The sequence below is a fragment of the Arachis ipaensis genome, chromosome B08 (genome assembly GCF_000816755.2).
Source record: "Arachis ipaensis cultivar K30076 chromosome B08, Araip1.1, whole genome shotgun sequence".
Taxonomy (NCBI): Eukaryota; Viridiplantae; Streptophyta; class Magnoliopsida; order Fabales; family Fabaceae; genus Arachis; species Arachis ipaensis.
In genome coordinates this window covers 18,933,396-18,939,395 of record NC_029792.2, presented here as the reverse complement: position 1 = coordinate 18,939,395, position 6,000 = coordinate 18,933,396, and positions in this window count along the sequence as shown.

The window sequence follows — 6,000 nt, the reverse complement described above, 5'->3', positions numbered from 1 at the left end:
TGTATATAGTGATGAAAAGGCACAGTATGCAATGGTGAGGGACTATGGGGAGACACTGCTGAAGACCAACCCGGTTCAACTGTCCAAATTTGCACCATCCCATAGCCAAACGGTGATGTCATATTTGAGAAAATGTATGTGTGTTTAAGTGGCTGCAAGAATGGATTTAAGGCAGGATGTCGTCCACTCATTGGACTTGATGGTGCTTTCCTGAAAACTGTCTTTGGAGGGCAGATTCTATCAGCTATTGGGCAGGATGCAAACCACCACATATACGTCATTGCATGGGCAATTGTGGAAGTTGAAAACACTGCCAACTGGAAATGGTTCCTGGAACTATTGCACGCATATTTGGGAGATTACAAGACACATAGTTGGTTTTTCATGTTTGATATGCAAAAGGTACATGGCTACTAATCCCTTCTGGTTTAGTTTTCTGTTTGGTTGCCTTAACTGTGTTATAATATATTGGATCATGTAAGAGGCTTGCTGATATGTGAGTAGGACTACTTTAGATGCACGATAGCAAAAGTTAGGGACAAGTATGGTGCGTTTAATACAAACTCAGGGACTATTATGGTAAAAATATTAAAAGTCAGGGTATATTATGGTGAAAATATAAAAATGCGTGCAAAGTATTCAACGCAAAGATTAAGGAAGCTAGGAGGAAGCCTATAATCACACTGCTGGAAGAGGTTAGGATGTTCGCAATGAGGACGATGGCCAAAAATAAAGTGAAGTTGGATAATCATGTGGGGATACTTCCCCCAGTGATCAAGAGCAAACTGGAGAATCTGAGGAAGGAATCTAGGCAATGGCAACCAATCTGGGCTGGAGACACCGGATACGAGAAGTTCGAGGTACATGGACACCTTACACACCATGTAGTGGATTTGGGGAAAAGGCTATGTACTTGTCAATTTTGGATGCTAACAGGTAATGTATTTAACTGTTACTTAATTATTTAAGTACTCTGCCTAGTGAGTCTAATTAACTATGCACCTAATTGTAATTGCTGATTATGGTGTTGCAGGAATTCCATGTGTGCACGCATGTGCTGCTATTGCTAGGGTGAACAAGTGGCCAGAGGATTTCTGCCACAAGCTCCTCACAATGGAGTCCTACAAAGCCACTTACTCCCACCACATAAATCCTTTACCTGGCCAACGATTATGGAAAAGATCTGAGGCCAACAGACCATTGGCACCTTTGGTTAAGAGGAAACCTGGACAGCTCCAAACCAAGAGAAGGAAGGATGCGGATGAGGGGGTCAATCTAGCAAGAAATCAAAGCCAACCACCACTCTGAAGAGACAGCTACAACCATTCACTTGCAAGTATTGCTTGCAGAAAGGTCATACAAAAAGAGGGTGTGAGAAGAAGAAGGCTGCTGAAGCTGCAGAGACTGAAAAGAAGAAAGTTGCAGAGGCTGCTAAAGACCCTAAGGCTGCTGCTCAGAATGTCACTGCATCTGCCTCTGCGTCAGCTACAACAACTACTTACAATGCACCTCAAGCTGCAAGTGCCTCTGCTACTGCTATAGGCTCTGGAACTGCAACAACGTCTGCTACTGCTACTGCATCTGCCCCTGCTCCTGCCACTCTTGTGGAAGTGGATGTCCAGCAGGCTGAGATTGATTTGTTTGAGCCCTCATACTCTGAAGCTGAAAACTCCCAAAAGGTATTGTGTTTAATAATGCTTCATGTAATGTGTTTTTATTATTTGTCTTATTTTCTTGGCCTTATGTAAGGTATTGTCTGCATTGCAGGAGCATGAACAAAATAGGAACATACCTACAAGACCTGGGAAACTGCCACTTAGAAGAAGGTCACCTACTCCAACTGGCTTTGCATCATTCAATCCAATGGAGTGAGCTAGTGAGGCAATTGCAGCAAGGCTCGCCAACTTCCTCAAGTTTGTGCCCACCCCTGGGTTCAAACCGCCAAGAAAGAAGTGATTATGATCCTAGCTTTAGGTTGAAATTCTGAAAGTTTGTAATATTTTGTGAAACAATTATCTTAGTCTTTTTTGTTTGGTCATGGTGATTCACAGACACCTCTGCAACTTTTAAATACTAACTAAGTTGCTGGAATCTAGCTGAAACAATGCTCAGTATTTTTTTGCTTGTTATTGTCATCAATGCATTATTGCAGAATTTTATATGAACTAGTGTTATTGTCATTCAGTTATGAATTGTGCCTTATGTAAGCTTTTCCTATTGTTGCTTATCCATAACATAATTGGGTGTTCAATTATGTTTACAAAAACAAAACCAAATAGTCATTCAATATATCAAAAATAATCTAATGTCAATTACATTGTTCATAAACTGGATTACACTGGTTCTGTGTTTAAGTTCTCAGCCTAATCAAACCTTCAACAGTAACATTAACACAAACACAAATAACACGAATACCCCTAAACCAAGCACTTGGACCATCAGCTTTACATTTCTCACATATGCTTCCAGTTTGCCCACCTTCCATGCAATGTTCATCTTCATCCCACCATGCTCATCTTCTTCATCAGACTTCAGCAGCACCTCATCCTGTACAGAATCTGCCCAGACAAATAACACACACCAATTCTTTTCACTAGTCTGCAAATATGCATCAACTTTATCAAACAACTACCTCAACTAACCAACACTAGAAATTTCATCCAGTAAATGCACTCACGTTATAATTCGAACACCCGAAGAACGGCTTATTAGGATGACTCTCCTTCCCTGACCACCGAAGGACAGGCCTGCACCCACAACCACACCACTCTGGAACTACTGAACGCCGGCTACGCACATTTTTCCCTCTCCAGTTTTTGGTCGCAGATGAGCGATTCGACCTTCGAGAAGCGTGACTGTCACTCATGGCGGGAGAGGACGAAAAAGAAGAATAAGAGGAAGAGGGAAGAAGAGCTTGAGCTGGACGACGAACCAATTCACAAAGGAAGAGGGAAGAACAAGTTTAGGGTTTATAATTGGTACCAGGGACTAATTCAGGGAATTCGGAGATTCTTTGATGATACTCCACATCAGCTAGCCGTTTAAGGCTGCCTCACGTGGACCATAAGCAGCCAGCTCAGTGCTCCGGCTGCTGAGTCACGCCGGAATTGGATGGAAGAACCAGGATTTCGTACAGAGCTCAATCTGAAGGGTGCAATTAGAGCATTTCAAAAGTCAGGGATAACATTGGTGCACGGGCTCAATCTGAGGGACCATTTTGGGATTTTACTCGTAGGTGATTTTGAATTAGTTTTACAGGATTTTGCTGTCCGCTTTAAAGCTTTTCTGACATTGTTTGAAGGATAAGATGCTTTACCAGTAATAACATTAAGCTTTAAAAACTGTGTAGATGGTTGTGTGATCTTTTAAAGCTTTTGAGGAGGCTTTATGATCTTTGGAAGGGCTCCATGATATCGTGAGGTGGTATAGAATTTAACGATCCGAAAACGTTTGGACCATTAAATGGTTCAATAACAAAAATAAGTTTTTTTTTTAAGTTTTTTAATAATTGCTAAATAATTTTTAATTAATTTTAATTTTAATTTAATTCTTTATATATTATTTAATTATTAAATCTATCTTCTATTTTATAAATTATTATTTTTTATTCATTTATGATGTTTATTAACTATTAGAAAAAAAATAACGAAATAAATATTCCATTAATAGTAACTTTCATAAATATTTTTGGTAATGTAAATCAATGAGATTTTTTTTTTAGAAAAATAGTGTTTTTTAGTAATTGAATCGATTGAATATCACACGTTTCTTCAAAATTTAATCGATTGAATTTATGGATTTTTTTAAAATTCAATTGATTGAAATTGTTACACACAATCAATTGAATTTTGCAAAGTAATAAGGATATATCTTATTCAATTGATTGGTATGATAATACAATCAATTGAAATTGGTACGTGATTAAAGTTTTTATATATACAATTGATTGATATGATACCATATATATAAGTTTAAAAAACTCATATTTTTACGATGAAATAATATCATTTTCATTTATTATTTCAACAACTATATCATATAAATATTATGTCTTGTCAATTATATTTTATTTTATATAATTAATTTGTTTATAAAAAATATTTTGTTTACATTCTATTTATATGTTTGTATATATTAATATTATTTTTATTTTTTAGATGTTTGTGACATAAATTGATATTTTTTAATGTATATATTATTTAGGGTAAAAAATAGATATAAGCCAAGGGAGATGATATTTACGCAAATCAGCCAAATGAGATTCTCGTTCATCAATCAACCAAAGCGAACTATTATGTAATTCGAATCAATAAAATTCGAATTACACTTCAACATAATTCGAATGGACCTATTTCGAATCATTCAAACAATTGCTTGTAAGTAATTCGAATCAAGTTGCAACGAATTACAATAGCATAGTTCGAATTATATCAATTCGAATTACTAGCAGCACGTGACACGTAGGGAGTTCGAATCATATTGATTCGAATTACTCGTTTTTCGTTTCATGTGGTAATTCGAAATGTGTTGATTTGAATTACATATATATAGTGCGAATGAGGATGATTCGAATTACTGTGAACCAGACCTGTATATATATGATGTGAACGTCAGTTGCTCTCATTAGAGGGATTCCAGATGGCTAGTGAGGATAGTTTTCTGTTGTTGGTTCACCACAGAGGATCGATTAAGAGAAAAACTCGGTCCGGTGTGAAGTTCATCGATAAGGATCCTCTCTGTATTATCGTGAGGCCTACGACGAGCTATGATGACATTGTTAGGTCTGTACTACCGAAACTTGGTCTGGAAGGTGTAAAAAGGGTTAAGAAATTTTTCTATCGCATTCTAACCACGGTGCTCCAAGATATCGTGAAGTACGATTGTTTCACGATTGGCAGTGATGAGGACTTGCAGGTCATGTTTCATTATCGCTGGCAGTTTCCTGAGGTGAGGACACCAGAGCTGTTGGCAAAGTTGATTGATGTGGTATCCAGCTCAGGGGGTTCGAACCGGAATACCAACACTTTAGCCACGGTGGCCGGTTCTAGCTCGAGACCTGCCGTTGCTTCTTCCTCCGTTCCTGCGTACGAGCCACACATCCATCCTGTCGCCTCCCCTTCGTTCGCTGTTGATCTCAACGGCAGTGTTGGTGACGAGGTTAGAACTGGGGAATATCTTCCGACCTCAGTAGACTGTGCTGCACCTACTGGTGTTGGTGACGGATTGTTTGATGATCCAGAGGACGATGATGTTGAGCCAGATATGATTGCTGATGACAGTGGCGATGATATTGGAGCGAGTGACCCGGGAGGGGCTGCAAGTGGTTCTAGCTCTGGCACACAGCAGTACCCTCCACATTTTCAGCATTGGACCTGGATGCCATGAGGCAGGAGGGTCTTCCTGGCCAGCCTGCTGGATTTGGCGCTAGAGATGCGGAAGGGTCTGCTGGTCTGACAGAGTTCCAGGTTGGTCAGTAATTTCAGGATAAAGATGAGGCTCTGTTGAGTGTGAAGACTTACAGCATCCGCCGAGGGATACAGTACAAGGTAGTGGAGTCTGACTATCGCTGGTACGTGGGCAAGTGTTCTGAGTTTGGCAATGGGTACACATGGTTGATTCGGCTGAGTCTCCGGCAGCGCAAGGGGATTTGGGAAGTCAAACGGTACAATGGACCGCATACGTGTCTCGCAACCTCCATCTCCAGCGACCACACGAGTTTGGATTATCATATGATAGCGACCCTCATTATGCCAATGGTTAGGGCGGATGCATCCGTTAACATCAAGGTGCTCCTAAATGCCACGGCCGCACACTTTGGGTTCAGGCCGACGTACCGAAGGGTCTGGCTGGCGAAGCAGAAGGCTGTTGCCGTCATCTATGGTGACTGGAATGAGTCGTACAACGAGCTCCCTAGGTGGGTGTTAGGAGTCCAGCTGACCATGCCTGGTACTGTTGCAGTCCTTAGGACTAGCCCTGTTCGAGTTGGGGGACAGCTGGATG